General features: G+C 43.1%; 1 protein-coding gene across 1 annotated transcript in view; it reads right to left on the bottom strand.

The window, feature by feature from the left end:
* TTC9 (tetratricopeptide repeat domain 9) overlaps positions 1-16,979 on the bottom strand; it is a 36,257-nt gene that overhangs the window by 7,389 nt on the left and 11,889 nt on the right. The gene's annotated exons all lie outside the window — the stretch shown is intronic.

Here is a 16,979-nt window from a genome sequence, read left to right as displayed (position 1 = left end):
CACAGTCTTTGGGGAAATGCATAAAGTTGTGCTGTCAGCAAGCCCACCTGATGCTGCAACCCAAGGCAGCTTTGGGAATGACACCATTTGGGGAAGGGGGAAGTAAGGCAGGATGCTGCTGCTAGGATCAGTTCAGAGGCTGGCAGTGGTAAGTGCCAGGGCATGGAGAGAAATTTCCCATGGCAGGTGGTGTTACTCAGTGTGTCTCTGGCAAGGAGACTCACTGCTCCTGGAAATCCAAGTTGTCACGGTTCAGGTGTCACCAATGAATAGCCAGACTTCATTTTTTTGCATGGTAACTGCAGCCTGCACCTGAGAGGATACAATGCTGCATCAGGCATATGATACAGTTTTGGATCCCATTCCCCTGCACCCCTGAAGTAAGCTGTGCACCCCTTCTGTATCTCACTTTATATTTCATGAGCAGCAGTTTGGCTAGGTGACCTCCACATATTCCTTCCAATCTAAATTGGTCCAAGTCATCATCATGTCCATCATATTAACCATCAGTTAACATGGATGGAATACATTCCTAACCCAAGTATGTGTTTAAAGCTTAAATAGCTAGCTGGGATTTTTTTACCAGTAGAGAACTGATGGTACAGATGTGTTGAGCAAGGACTGCAGAACTAGCCCCACTGCTGCTACATTTGGTTGAGCGATGCAGTAATTGCTGAGAGCTTCGTTCCATTTGCCTTAATGATGGACTTTCAATATATTTTAACTGCTCCTGCTATTAAAGTGCACAGGTATTTCAAAAGCATCTTGTCGCTTGCTATTTGATTGCCAGTTAAAAAACACATATGTTTCTGAAAGCTTAGTAGAATTTCCTTACCCAGAATTTGTCCCTTCCTATTTGTCAAACATTGATTTTTCTCACTCTGTTTCTAATGGAGCTTGAAATTACTGCGCCTTGTTTTCCTTTATTTTTCAAAGCTATTAAAAAGATGGTTGTGTAAATTTACTGCTGGCTTCACAGCCCTGGGAATGGGATTGCTTTGTTTATCTGCTGACCAGTGGCATGTACAGCAGTGGCAGTAGCTTTCTGCACGCTGCCAATCTGATCCAGCCTTTTGCGTCCTGAGAAACTGCCTTTCAGTGCAGCCGGGGGGATGGGGCGTGGATTTGGATTTCAGTCTCTCTGTTCATTTACTACTTGGTATTTCCAGTTAGAGTCACAGAAATTACTGTGAAAAATGACAGGCAGTCTATTCATGTATATTAACTCAGTAATTCCATATTGGACTTGCTTCATGGGTTGGTTTAAAAGAAAAGAAAAAGTCTCCCACAGCCAGCTAATTCATAAATCCAAATGGGCTTCCAGATATCCAGCTGGGTTCTTTCTGTGACTCATACTCACAGTAAAGATTCTGCAGGGCATCCCCACTAACCGTGCATAAAGCAGAGAGAAGTCAGTACCACATGGCTAGCAGGAGAGACACGTGTTTATCTGAACAAAGCGAGCAGATGGATGTGCAGGAAACGGTTCTGCTGAAAGAGCTGGCCATTTGGAGAGCCAGCGTTGGAAGCGGCTGCTGGAAATGAACCTGGAGGGAGTATCTCCCTTATAAATATTTACAGGTGCGTGCTTTCAGTTCTTGGTGGACTGAAATTATCTTAATGGACTGTGGTTCTGTGCAACTATTGAGGCCGTTAGTAACTGAGCTTTCAGAAATGGGAGAGACATGGAATCCCTGTACTTCCTACCTAATGCAGTCAGGGGAGAATTGTTTTGAAAACGTTTTCCTAAACAGACATGTGCATCTCTGGCTGGGAGTGTTTACCACATCAAACAACTCATCACCCTCCTTCTTAGTTCATAATGCACCCGCAGTGAATCCTTCTGAGGAACAGACGTCACTCAGACTGCATCGAGAGGTTTATGAAGCTCCTGCTGCTGCTTTCTTGAAACTGAATGGGCTTGATCCCACACAGCACCATCTGTAGTAGCTTGCTGGCCGTTAGAAGGGTACCCTTTACATGCAGATGCAAACCATAGTCAACCATTCCCTGCAGGTCTTGTCATTGTAATACAGCATCTGGTGGCTACATGTCTCCAGCCTAGAATGCAGGGTGTCCTGCTTTCCCGCAGCTTGTGATGGTTATCCATCATACTTGCTTATCATTCTCAATTTGGCAGCTGATTTACTGTGTCAGCTTAAGCAATAAGTAACTCCTAATTTTTGAAACCATATATGTCACATGGTCATGAAGAGTCCCTGTCTGCTGTAAAATTAGCCATTTTAAACTATCGGGTGACAATTTTTAAGTTTTAATTTGTGGACTCGATCTATGCCAGCCAGTTCCATCAGCTGCAACAATCGGAGAGGTGCAGTACAGATTTGGTACCAGTAGATAACTGTACCAATAGAACTAATTTGTGTGACACTGTTCAGCACAAGGTTAGGCAAAACAAAGATTAAAGCACCTGTAGAGATAAAACACATCTACACCTTTAATCGTAACCAGTAGCGGTGGTTAGCAATGGGGGGAAGTTGTAACTAAAATCCTGACAGCTGAGCGTTTTGGATTCTACTTTAGTGCACCCTGACTGAATTTTGAATTCCAGAGTGTCTTTCAAAAAGATATCTAGGCTTGATAGGTGTGAGAAAGGATCCATGACAGCCCTTTTCTCCCAAAGGTTAATTACTTTCATTGTTTAAGAAACATCGCTATGATTCTATACTGATTTTTTTGTTTAGCTGCAATTACCAGCCACTGGTGCAATTAGTAGCCACACCTTTGCTACCCTGAAAAGCTTGTGTTTCCTTGTTGCATTGGTACTCTGAGATTCTGGTCAAGTCACTCCTTCATCTTCCCTTTAACAGCCTGCATAAAGAAGTGCCTGGAGTCTCTTACTGAAAAAACCCCCTGGTTTTCAGCTTTTCTCACTTTTATAGCTGTTCTTTGAGCCCTCAAAATGAAGTTCAACTGAAGCTGTCTGTTAGCATCTTACTAGAGAGGCCTCTTCTGTATGACTACCTCTGCAGGTTATGCATATAGCTCCATTTGGCCCAAACTTCTGGCTGCTAATTTTGGCTGAGCTAAGAACTAGGTCTGGAAGTAGGATGTACAGGTTTTAACATGGAGATTTGGAACAACAATATCTAAAGCCTTGCCCACCTGGCAATTTTCACCAAAGGGTAAATCTGTGAGCCAGAACAATCCTCCAGACACAGTTTATACCGGTGGCTAAATTCCCGCTGTAGGCAAGGCTCAAGACCTCTCCATGTTATAGAACACTTCAGAGAGTGAGCCAAATTACTGCGCAAGCAATGTTAGCATATCCCTTCCCCATGGCATGTTCCTTGGGCTCAGCACACTCTGTTAGTCATAACAGGAATTCATTTGCTGTTGTTGAAAATGTTCTTGCCCTACAGCAGTATCTTGGGTTGCAAGTTCCTATTTCACAACTCCTGTCTTGTTCGCAGTTCTCCGTCACCCAGGTAAGCTGGTAGTGCTGCCTACTTTTAAGACTGCCTTGTGCCTTCCACTGGAGGAGTCAGCTACTCATAACTTTGTTAGTTTTTAAGTTTTTGGACTAAAATATCCATGTGAAATGTCTACCTTTGATGTCTGCTTTTGGAAAATGTCAGCCAAGACTTTTCGGGTATTTTGGAGAAACAGGCTAGGGAAACATATATTTCCCTTGTTAAAGATCTCTGGTGACTGTCTCTTTGGATTTGTCTCATGTCCTCTCATCATTTCACTTTGCAAACTGTAATCTGGCAGTTATCATTTGTGTCAAGCAGGTGCCTTCTGTTATCCCCAGGGTAATGTATAGCTGGCCAACTGATAACCTTCTGAAAATAAAACCAGTATAGTACTGCATGTAGTACTCCATAGAGGTGCTTTAGAATTTGGTACCCAAATCCTCTGAGTATTCAGTCCACCCCAGGCACAATCTGATCTAGGAAAAAGCGGGGATTTGGGAACTTAAGAGAGCAAAAAAATTCTCTTATTGGGTCACTGGTCACAGGAAGAAAGAAGAGCAGAAAGTGGAAACCAAGCTGAGAGGGGTTGTCTCAGTTATGACAGAAAGGCAGGGAGACTGATGCTTCTTGCAAGGAGGAGGCTGGAGCTGAGGGCCACGTGGGGACAGAGGCACAGACCCACTGGGGTGGGGAGATAAGGTCTGTTGAGAAGACAAAGTTTGGGGGTAGAAGAGGAGTTTAGAGTCTGGGACAAGGTGCTCGGGAGATAGAGACGCAGTGCTGCCAGCTTGGGGACCAAGAGGAGCATTTATATAATCGTGAAATCCAAGCAGAACCTAATCTCCCTAGGTGTGTATGGCAGCAGCCTCTCTAGCAGATCCCTTAACCACAATCGTATTCCTGCTCTGAATCATCTTTTTCTCTGCTGGATATACTCACAGTGGGCTGCAGCGCTGAAAGCTACTCCTTGCAAATACACCCTGGAGGCTGGAGCATGTGTCCTGTGCAAGAGCTAATAGCAAGTCATGTGGCTGAACCACTCATGTACCCATGCAAAAGGGTCTGAATCCAAACCACCTTTGTTTCCCACCCTTTAGACTGTAAAAAACAGCTTGTATTGATTGATTTGGTTGCAAAGCAGAGAGAAGTAGCTAAACCCATTACTGCTTAAACCTGAAGTAGATATTCCCTCTTTACTGTACTTGTTCTTGACTCCACCACTGGAGTTTAACAGCCTGTGTGGATTATTACTCCTAAGCAAGTGCTAGGTACTCCAACCACTACAAATTCAATGTGCATTTCACAAACTGACAGTGACATTCCCAGAAATAACCACAACTAAACTCTGCAAGGTACTTCACTTTCTGATATGATCTTGCCCTAAGTATAGCAGCCCGCAGCTCACTTACAGTCTATTTAAATTGCAGGAAGATGGTGTGTATTCTTGCTCTGGTTCTACTTTGGAAAACATATGATTGATGCTTTGATATTACTGCTTCAGGGCTTTATTCAGACATTTGATTAAGACCTTTATATATCATTGAACAGGCTTTGTTCTCATATCTCTTTAAGACTCAAAATAGTAGGACAGGCTAGGAGAGTCTCATACTTCTGTTATGTCAGAAGGCTTGGCATCCTTCATAGAGATGCTCTTCCTCAGAAAAGATAAAACATGATAGTAGTAAGTTCTGGTTTGATTAAAGTGTTTGGGAAGAAAAATTATTGGAATATAACAAAAGGAAAAAAAAAAAAGGAAAAAAAAGAAACAGGAAAAAAAAGAAACAGAAAAAAGAAAACCAGGAGGGGAGAAAAAGGAATAATGTTTGTCTTGGAATAGACAGCAATCTCCTAACCATGCCACTAATGGATGTATCGTTAATCTCTCCATGCTGCAGTGTAAATGGTGTTTACAAAAAGCGCATGGAGCTTACGGTGTCCACTGTTAGTAATTTAAATTATAATTAACTTCTAAAATAAATCAATTAAAATGTGTCCCATACGATTGTGCTGAAAATGTAAAGGGATATCTTGGATTAAGTGTCAGCTTGGACTGAAACTAGTGTAATTTTCATGTACAGCGTAAAAATATCTGGACTACTGGAACGCTTATTCAAATTTCTCTTAAGTTGAAGTTATTGGTCCTGAGTGTGCAGGCTGCACAGGCTACGTGTGGATGGCACAGCTCAATTTTGAAACTATGTTTTAACCTGTCTTAAAATTTCAATCCAGATTGGCACTAGAAGGAGCCAATATAACATGCAGGAATGTAAGAAGCCTACACCAAGGAACAGAGCTGAGGTGGTAAAGCTCCATGTGTGCTGTGCCTTTCAAGAATGCAATCCAGCATTCCTCAAAAGAGGATGTTTAAAGCATCTTTTTTTTCCCCCGAAAAAAGCTGCATGCAGTTTCACTGCTAGGCTGAGACACTAATTAGGATCTGCAGTTTCCAAACAATCTCTTCCATGAAATATTTCTTCTCTTTCTCTATAGTCCAAGCTTGCAAACAAAAAGGATTTTCTGGCTTCTCACCAATAAAAAGCTAATTATAGACAGCTTGATAATGTCTGGCAATAATCTGAACAGCTGACTCCAAGTTTCTGGACAACCTTAATGGGATGAAAAGGGAATATCAGAATGACAATCCAACTTTCCAGCCAGTGGCTCTCATTTATTCCTCTCCAGGTACCAAAAAGGCCTAAACATGCCCGTATGTTTCTGCTTGAGGAGAAACGTGTGGAAAATTAAAATCCAAACCGTATGACAGGTTGTCTCTCTCCGTAGGGAGGGATTAATGCTAAATGAGGTGTGGATCCACAAATGTTTGGAGACCACAAAGAGAAGCCACGTCTTCCAAGTTGCCTTCCCCTTCTTCTCAGCCTGCCTCTCCATTTGTAGACAGATACCAACCATTCCTCCCCACCCTGCCGCCTTGGCCATGCTTTCCTTCCAACACATAGCATGGTCTCCCTCAGTTCTCTGCTGCTCCTGAGCCCTTCATACCTCTTCCAGAAGAAAGACCCTGACTTCACAGTTCCAATTAGCTTTTCTAGGAGAGGGACAGTAGTAGTGACTGCAGTACGCTGATGCTTCCACCATCATACATTTTAAGATGTATCTAGCAGTTCTTAAAGGATCTGCTGAACCTGCCTGTCAGGCTTTTTGTGGCTGGCAGCCCACCCTAGGACTCTGCCTATCGCCATCCCTTGGAGTGCACAGGGCTGATAACAAGGAAATGAGTAACAGCTAATGTGAGCTGTCAGAACAAATCAGTGTCACTTCAGTCTGCAATAGAGTAATCAATCTTGAAGTTAAAGGAGAAGCAGTAGATGTTACGTATGTTGGCTTTTACTCTAGTCAAATGACAAACTTAAGTGACATTTTCTTTAGCAGATTGAAGGAGCACAGTCTAAATGAATAGACGTAACTCTGTTAACAAAGTGAAAGACAATATTAAGTAGAGTTCTGCACTGATCTGTCCTAGGCCCCATGGTATTTGGTATTGTCAATAAAAGCCTAAATGACAGACTGCAGACTGCCTCATCAATCCACAGAAAACACCAAGATGTGAGGAGCTGGCCTCAGTTGGAAGACATGGGCAGAATTGCAAACGATACCCACAAACTGGTGGTGTCCTAATAAAAACAGGATGCGATTTGACAGGGGCAATTAAAGGTCCTACAGTTAGGCAAGAAAAAACCCTACTATGTAAGTACAGCAGGGGAACAGCTGGGTGGAGAATTCTGCTGGAAAGGATCTGAAGAGTGATGAGGGTCACCAGCTCAAGTCAACAAGGCTATACTGTTAATGAAAAAGAAAAAAAAAATTGCACACTGACATGTACGAAAAGCCATTGGCAGACACGTGAGAGTACAATGTCTCATTTTGGAAGCCAATCTTGAAATAAATTGCGGATGTAATCCATGGGAGGACCCTGACAGTAACAAGTGGTTCAGAGAAGTCAGAATATAAGCCTTCAAGATGACAGTGAGGGAAGGTAAGTTAACAGCATTCATACACGTAAAAAGAAAAAAACCCACCTGTAATGCAAAGAAGGGTATAACCAGGATACAACTTGTTGTTCGTGTACTTGGGAACTAAGAAGAGGGCTTACATCTCAGCTAGAAGAACTTTCTAGCAGTGGAGAGTGACGCACTGAAAGAGACTACTTGGGAAGGATCCTAGCTCTGCAAGTGTTTAAGAGCAGCCTAAGCAAACGTTACCTAGGATATGTCTTATCTGTACCCTTGTACCATGCATGGGTATGGGCAGAAGACTCTGGAATTGCTGTTCAGATCTGCAGTCCTGTTATTAATTGCTCTGTAACACACAGAGCATGAACGGTCTTCAGTTCTCCTTGATGGCTGCCATTTAGTGCTAATCCCTGTCGGAAGGTCCTGTCAGAGCAACATCCTAGCCAGATGTGAATATGTAAGTAACAGCAGGCATGAATGATTTCTGCCTTTTCTGTGTGTTTATGTTCCCCTATTTCAGACTTTCTAATTTTCAAAAACAAAGTTCTTTAGAAGTGTTATCTCGAAATGATTCTTAAGCTATTCTAAGGCAAGTTTGTAGTGATTTATGCTTCTTTTTTTTGTCACAAATCCAGTGATACAACACTGCAGTTTTCCTTCAAAGGATCAAAGCTTTGAGAAACAAGGAATTTTAGCAAATTTTTCATATGATCCTCATAGCTTCTGTTTTGAAAAAGTATTGTGACCTACCAGTTCCAATAGTTACTGGTCCTTCAAATCAGAACCAAAGGCTCTACTGAAAATTCCTAGCTATGATAATATTAAAGAAGAAGCTAAAACCTAGATGTCAAGCAAACAAGAATTTTGTTCTTGTTTTTTGGGTTTTTTTGTTCAAGCCAAAATCTGCTCTCAGTTGAGTAACAGCAAATCTTTATCCCACCAAAATAAAGCGCTTAAGGTGAAAATGATCTTCATATTGCATCTTCTAATCTCCATGCCTTTGATTTTCCCAGCCAGGAGAAGTAGGAGCAAAGTCTGAGCAAAGCACTGGTAGAGCAAAAGCTTTAGTCAACTTTTAACTACTAGATCATTTTGATTTTATAATAGCTATAAATACTAGCTCTTCCTGCAGCCACATTAGAAGAGGTGGACATCCCTTCTGTTTGTTTTTGCCAAGGCTGTTACTGTTAATCTGCCAGGTTAAATCCCCTAGAGTTTTCCTCCTCCTCTTTATATTTATCTAGTAATCTTTGATCTGTCATTATCTTTTAAAATCAGTACACATCCATCTAGTTCAGTCTAGTCCAGTTGATATGACTTGGGATGTTTGGCCTTCAGATCTACTCTTCCAGCTGTTGTTTGGTCCACCGCCTCTTCCTCATGGTTTGCTTTGGTTCACCTTGTGTTGCTTTACTCTCTCACTATGGCACCTTCTCTGCATCGTACCCTTTCGTCTGGCTCCCTGTTGCTATTGCCACCCACTGGGGGAATCTCATCTCTTGAGCCATTTTCACAAGGCAAAAGTACATAGAATTTTATCAGAGATCAGGAGCATCAGATGGTGACAACTATCTTGTAAGTGCCTAGAATTCAGCAGCAGTCCAACTCTAACAAGTGCTATCAAATATTTTATTATTCTTACCAGAATATATTACACAGTGAAATTAAGGTCTTAAGGGAATGTTGTTTTTTTTCTTAAACCCATCTGAGACAAGGAGGAGATTTGTTAAAGTACGGAGACATTTTGGAGGAAGCGATGGATTTCAAGCTGCCTTCTCTACTGAAGGGTAAAGTATCCTTTGCTCATAGTGGTTCAGATAACTGACAGCAGTACTGTGAAATGCAGCTGGAACAGCTTGAAGGCTCTCAAATGAAGTCACTGATAGTTGTGCATTGCCTCAAGCCTGGCTTACTGCAGCATGTTCAATTTAGGCTGAAAGCTAGCACTTTACCCTGCACCACAAACAAGGCACAATTACGTGGCTCCACAACATCTGTGTGCTGTGCCCTGTGGTGGCTCACAGTTCACCTCCAGGACACCTGAAAGAGCTGACAGCTGCAGAGTCTGCTAAGCAGGCTGTCTCTGGGGCCACCTCCTTGTGTATTCATACCATCTATAATTGATAGGGACTGAAATGCTTTTGTTTTTTCCTTGAACACTCCCTGGCTGAAAAGACTCATTTGGCAAGATGGAGAGGTCAAATAGGGAAGAACATTTCCTTCATTAAAATGATAACCCATTCACATGTTTTATCTAGGTCCAGTGTAGCCCAAAGCCTTTCCATTTTAATAATGGTTTGAAATACAGAAAAACCTTTACAGTCTCTGTGGGAGCGATGGAGAGAACAACTGACAGAATCAAATAGGCAGAGGATGCCCAAGTCAACTGTTTTCTAACCGAAGACAGACAGGTATAAAACAAAGCTCTCAACCTTGTTTTCCTTTAAGGAATGCTCTAAACAAACTTACAGAGGAGAGCGGTTTGTCAGCGACACAGCCAACTAACCCTGTGGCAGTGGCAGCTGGCTGAGCTTTGGTAGGCGATGTAAAGTGAACTTCAGTGTCACCCTTTCGTGCAGCTGGGCCTTTCGTGTCTTTGCCTCTTGCCTGCCCTCCCTTTACACTGTATAAACTTAGCACCACTGAGACATCTGTTTCTCCATCAAATCTAGTTGGCCAACAGGTCTGACAGTTATTGAGAGGGGACTGATGGAAAACATACATGCTTATGACTCATTTCCTTTGGAAATCGGGCTGAAAACAAAGGACCAGAGGGACAACTGTGCAGGAGCATAAGCCAGTCCTCTAATAAGATGTCTTCTCTTTAATATAAGCTGTGGTAAAGCGTCTCAGATAAAGGTCTCAGATCATTCCCACCCCCTTCACAAACCATGCGTGTGCAATGCATTGCTGGCAGTGGAAGAAGGAGGTAGGAGTCTGTGTGTCTGATCAGGAGCACGTGGAGGGTAACTTCCACCCCAAGTAGAAAACTTGTTTTCAGGCAACAGGAACACCGGAATCATTGTACTGAATCAGGCCAATAATACAATTCTCTGTCTTGACTGTGTCTTTTTGGTTAAGCTAGGGAAGGTGAAGATGTAGTGGAATAATTATGTGGTGGCTAAAGAAGCCGAAATGGGTTCTGTTGACAAGAGTATCGGTCTGTAAGTAGAAATCACCAGTAGAATACCTCAGGAATTAATTTCAGAGTTGAGCTTGTTTAGTGTTTTGTTAATGCCCCTATGTAAAAGTAGGAGCGCCCTACTGACTGTGAAGTTCTAAGGTACTGTCAAAAGGCACAAGGATGACAATGTGACATAAAAAGAACACAGCAGTAAATTTATTTGGGGTGGAAGTTGGTAATACAAAATGTAAAACCGTGCTCTTTGGGACTACAAAGAAGTTTTGCTAGAATTTGTGAGCTCATGAGCTGGAAACTATAAAGAGGAAAAGGATGTGAATATGCTAGATGATCACAGGATGACTGAGTCATTTATGTGACATGGCTGTGGACAGGGAAATGGAAATCTCAGAGAAATTTATTCGTAAATCCAAACCAGTTAGCAGTGGTTCTCAAGCATGAAAATGGAATACTTGCTTTACAGTTTTTATCCTAATACAGCAGTGAATGTTCTGATTAGTTATGTGTCTAAGCCTTCTTTTCTAACCTTATTAGGTTCTTTAACTCCATGATACCTTCTGGCACTGTAGTCCAAGTTAATCAGCCCTGGGTTTTAAAAATTATTTTGTATTAAACTATTAATTTAATTTACCCAACCCCACCCCATGAGCAAAGCTCCTGAGCTGCCTCAGTTTGAACTCCATCACAGTAGTTAGAGAATGTAAAAAGGAAAATTACTACATTTTCTTTGTACTTCCAGTATAGGTGAGGATCTTATGCTGCTCTGGTTTCCTTGCAACATGAATGCACTAACATGTCTTAAGCAATTAATCACTGCAAAGCATTTAAGAGCATAGTAATCTAGGATTTGAATTATGCCAGTGTTAAAAAAATATGGTGACTAAAGGAGTTGAGGCTTAACTTTGCACCATGCTGTTTGATGAGCGAATCGTTGCTACAGCATGGGGCAGATATTCTGATCTGATTCATTTTGAAAAGCTACACAAGAAAAAAGGCGCCTTTACAGAAAAATGGCTAGGGCTGACTTACAATGATTTTCCAGAGTGTCATAACAGACTCCTTCCCTCATCATTCTGCTTCTGGATGGGGTGATGACCTCCCTGGACAGCTCCTGTTTGGGAGAGGCTGTGGCCATTCCACAGACTTATTCCCTGAAAGTGTGGATGAAACACAATCTTTCTGCCCTCTCTCTCTCTGGAAGCGGGCATAGGGCAGAGCAATGTGAATTCTCACAGCCTCTTTCCTGCTTGAAAGATCCTTCTTTGTATCATAAAGATGCTTTTCATATCAGGGTGAATTTGTGCATTAGATGGCGACTGTAGGAACAGCACAGCGCAACGGAGGCAGACATTGGTTAGTCACATCAGCCCAGGAACAGCCAAAGGAAGCACTAAAGGTCTGACATAAATTTTTAAGTCCCAGACACTTCCTCTGCTTTTTATTTCCTTCCAGGAGTAAATTTCCTCTCTCACACGCTACACTGGGGAACGTGCAGGGCAAGGATACCCCACTGCTTGTTTTGTATTCTCCTCTCCACCTGCTTCAGGTAGTAGTAAACAGCTCTGCTGGCTGGAGTCAAGACTGAAGTCTTTCAAGTTGGGAAAGACCTCAGATAAGCAGCATCCAGCTGGGCTGATTTGAAATCAGTTTTTGCATGTTAGGCTAAGCCTTACAGATGCATCAGATGGGTAGCGAATTTCTACCGAGAGGGCCCTAAACCCCCTTGCTTTACAGAACAAGATGACTTATAGCAAGATAGATACCTCACTTGAGTTTCCTCAGGTAGGTAATGAGCTGTTTACATGTCTCTGATGTGTCCATGTTCAAGTAACACCCAAGGTGTGAAAACTGACAGTTGCAATCGGGGCATCACAGGATCTTTGGAATCAAAATTTGAGGAACACTGGTTTGGCGGCTCTGGTAGCTGACCCAGCTGCTCCTTTCCAGCAGCTCCCAGGCAACTAGATCAACGGCCAGATTAGCAGAGTTTTGCTGCCTGCCACTCTGATACGAAAGGAGTTGCTGTTGCCATTGATGCAGAACAATCTACATGACAGCCCCCTAAACTGGCAGCAAGTAAATGCAATGGGCAGTGCGCCTACTGAAGAAAGAAAGGGAATACTGAGCAGTGGCTAGAAAAGTACTCGCTTTAGTAGGGCAGACTTGACCTGTCAAACATGGATGTGCTGGAGAAAGAAAAATACTGAGTATTTCTAAAGATTAATTCATGACAATGCCTTGCAACGAACAGTGTCCTGTATCCTGAAGGGCTTAGGCAGCAATGTAAGGGTGGTTATTCTCTGCACCTAGGAACACGTACAGAGTTGCAGTTCATGCCTTGTTCACGGTGTATCTGAGTGAATAGGACTGAGATGTTGTGATAGTCAGGAGCTTGTCAGACAATTCTGGATTCTTTGGCAAACAGATCCACAACTGCTAGAGGTGCAAACAGCACAAGATTGCCTTTTTTCCCACGACTCCTGTTGGCTGGGAGGCTGTTGCAGAACCATTCAGGGGTGGTGACTTACACAGCCTAAGGCTTTCAAGATGAGTATGTGCTGCTGTGATGAGCAAAGTTGTGATCATGGCTGCGCAGGACAGGCATGTATTACAATTCATGCCCCTGATCTGAAGAGTTGGTAATTTTATCACGGTGAATGACAAAGGATGTGAAGATACAGAATATAGTCATGTGCTTGCACATGTACACACCATTGCAGAAAGGTGCTCCTCCTTTTTATACATAAATAGGTAACCAGCACCAACTGACTGGCTTCCAAAAGGTGCCACAGCAGAGATGGACCTTGAAGAGAGCCAGGAATGGCAAGAAGGTCCAACCTGCACTAATATACTGCAGGAAAAATCACCTCAAAGGAATCAGGCACAAGGCGCTGTGCAGCAGAGTATGAGAACAAAGGGGATGAGAGGGCCTCACTGGCAGAATGGAGAGATGGGGGAAGCCTGGGAAGGGACAAACTTTGTCTGGGAGGTCAGAAAGTCTAACGTAGCTGTGTTGCATCTGGGAGAGTGAGGAATTCGAAGGGTAAAGACACGGACTGCATAAGCAGCCCTGACTCCTGAGCTGAGAAACATGATGGGAGAACCGGGTGCACGGGACAAAGCCAAGGAGAAGCAGATGGTGCTATCCAGCCTATAAGCCTCAGGGCAACGGCATGTCAAGAATACTGGAGAGTGGGGAGAATGGAGTGGATTTTGAAGTAAAGATCATGACATTAGCTGTTGCCTATGGACAGTAACAGATGAGAGCTCTGGCACATCAAGCTATGACGGATAAAGATCATTGCTCCCAGCTGTTGCTTCTGCCATGGGTTATCAGAGAAAGAAAATGTGCTGTGCCTGACTCATTTCCATGAATTGAGGAGTCCTCCTGTGGAGGTCTAAGAGGGTGTGACTCATTGTGACTTTTGCTGGAGGAAACTCTAGGAAAGCATTTCAGAAGAGGATGGAGTAAAGCTGACAGGATGTGCTACTACAGAACTCTCAGAAAATATACCAGTGTTGTCAAGGTAGAGAACAATCAGTACTCTTTAGGTAAACAAATCAACCACTGCTCTGTTCTTGAAGAAGCTTTGTGATTTTTGATGTCTTTTGCTTCATCTCCCATGGTAAGCAGTAGCTAGACTTGGATGTATCTCAACTCACCAAGACTGCAGCTCCTCTGGGCAGTTTGGCCAGGGGATCTATGCTTTCTCAGTACTCTTTTTCAGGCAAATGATGACAAGGTCATCTGGGACAGGCTTCTCCTCATGCAATGGGAATTAAACAGGTGGTAGAAGTGGCTGCAAAGAACACCCCCCACCCCAAAGCCTCAAGTTTTGAAAAGGCTTGGGAAGGACAGTGACATATATAGAGCAAAATGCATCTCCTGCCTCAGCAAGAGAGACGCTGTCAGACATGCATCACTTAAACCAAGTTTGGTGGCAGCTTGCCATCCTTTCCCTTCCTCCCTCCCGCCCCCCCGCATCTGGATATATTTCCATCCCATCTTTTCAATGCACAAGAAACTCCACAAAGAGGGAGAATTTTTTTCTCCAAAAGGAAACAGGTAAATACTGAGTATTTCTAAAGATTAATTCATGACAACGGCTTCAAACCCCATTTCTTTCTTAAATACATGTCAGGGTTTGGGTCTATCACTAAAACCCCACACATAGTCATCTGTGTTTATTCTCTGCTGCAGCTGCACCTACCTGGAGCAGTAAGTGCATCAGGCTTGTAAAACAAGATATTCCCATGCACCCTGGCTGGGTAGATGTATCTAAACCAAGAGTGTTGGGTAACTCCACCCTCAAACCACGAAAGTGCAGACCACATCCTGCTCTGTTTGTGCTGCTGTCTTTCCCACCACACGGCATCCTCACAGAGGGTGTTTTTTGTTGATGCAGCGCATAAAAAAAACTTCACATCAAGCAACAATCCAAAACTGCTTTAACACCCACAGCACCATGTGTCCTGGTAGAGTCTGTGCTTGTTAATGGCTATATACTGGGGTGGGATTTTAGCAGAGACTCCTTGTGAGGAGTCCTAGTGGGTGGTCAGTAGAGACAAGTTTTACCAGCTTTTCTCATGTTTAGTTATATTTTTATTTGGATTAAGCATTATAAATATTTTTACTTGGATTTCTCAGTGTGACTACTCGCCAAAGTCTGCACAATTGGTGATGGTTGGGGGTAGTACCTGTGCCCCAGCCTAGAGCCCGAGGCTGCCAGGAGGTTCCTACGCTGCTGGAAGTGCCATGTTTTGTGGGACTGTCGCTATGACCTTCGCATAGTCATGAATGATACCAGTGCACGTTTCTGCCAGCATAGGAGGCCAAACCTCATCATCCAAGCTGAGATGTATCCTGGATGGCTACGTTTTTAATGCTTTGTGCAGGTATGTGTGCCCTTCTGCCAAGGCTCCTACAGTAAACTAAACATACCTGAATGGGGATATAAACACATTACATTTAATTTACATTCATGTAATTAACAAAGCCTTACAGTACTGCCAAGACATCATAAACGCAGATGGATAAACAGAGGTTCAATGAACGGAAAGATTTGGTGAAGGTAACACAACTGGTTAGCTCATGGAAGAGCAACTGGAAACCCAGATCCCCCAGTGCCACTCCTCGTATACCCACTTCTCCCTCTGGTTCTGTTTCTCCTGCCAGGATTAGCTCTAGCATTTCCACGTGTTTCGGAAAACCAACAAAGGTTTGCTTATCACACTGCAACACTCCCTCACCAGAAGAGCTTAAAACTATGCTTACCCTTGGTATTTCGCTACTTTGGAACGACTAGGACTCGTTTCTCTCTGCAGAGCAGACATAGTCCTTTTGATCCTGTAAACTTTTAGGCAGTAATGCTGGAATAAAATAATAATTGTGTTTAATGAGGGTAATGATTGCATTTGCAGTAGGTAAATGATCCCTACCTGCATGCAGTACATAAAGCATATAAGCTTCTTCCAGATCAAAGATGCTGTAGGAGCGGGAAAGGAGGCTAAGATCTGAGGGATATTTGGCCAGGTTGCTTTTCCACAGGCATTCTTCATACATTCACCTTTTTTTAAAAGAACGCAGACCACTGACTTGGGGGAAACTCAGTTGGATGCACCATCAGGATGAGATTGTGGTCCCTGTTCTTTCTTTTTCAATAGAGCTGAGAGAGGCAAAAAGAGGTCAAGTGGCTTCCTCAAGGTCAGAGACCGTCAGTGAGTCATAAAGAACGGACTGTTTGCCTTACAACCCTGCATTCATTCTGCAAGGCTCTATGCTGCTGGTAGGCTTTTTCTTTGCCTACCCTAGCAATTTCTGGGAGCCTTGACCATGCTGCTGCCCTTGCGTCTGGTGACATTTACCAGAGACTTGTGGTAAAATGCAGGGAGGCATCAGCAGGCCTGTGTAAGAACATGGTGGCACTGGATTCTGCAGATGTGAGGAGGAGTCCCTTTAAGGCAAAACTCTTGGAGCTTAAACTGAAGCTTAGCTAGCAGCTTAGCGAAAGAAATGTGCACAGGACTGCCAATGGCAAGTGGTGAAAATCCTAGGCCGATTTCAAATATTTAAAAAAAAAAATCACAAGAATTTAAAACCCAGCAGATCTGGGATCCTTTGAAATGGGCTAAATAGTTTAGGTTATGGGGGTGCTACACAGTTCTACCTTAGAAAACACACCGAATATTTTGGGGCTCTGATTAAATACAAGAGCTGGCCACCCCACCTCACAGTATGAGAATTGCCTGCTGAACATACTCTACAAAAGAAGCGGAGCTAAACAAGAATCTGTGTGCATGGCTGTGCCTAAATTTACATTCTGCAAAGCAATAAAGGCACTGAACAGTTTAGTGTTTGCCCACATGTTCTTACTCATGTAATCAGTCAGATTCAAAAAAACAACCAAACAACCCCAGCCTTCGCCCATGAGA

The sequence above is a fragment of the Falco punctatus genome (assembly GCF_963210335.1).
Source record: "Falco punctatus genome assembly, chromosome: 7".
NCBI lineage: Eukaryota > Metazoa > Chordata > Aves > Falconiformes > Falconidae > Falco > Falco punctatus.
The sequence above is the reverse complement of the archived record's forward strand: the minus strand, read 5'-3'. Positions and strand labels throughout refer to the sequence as shown.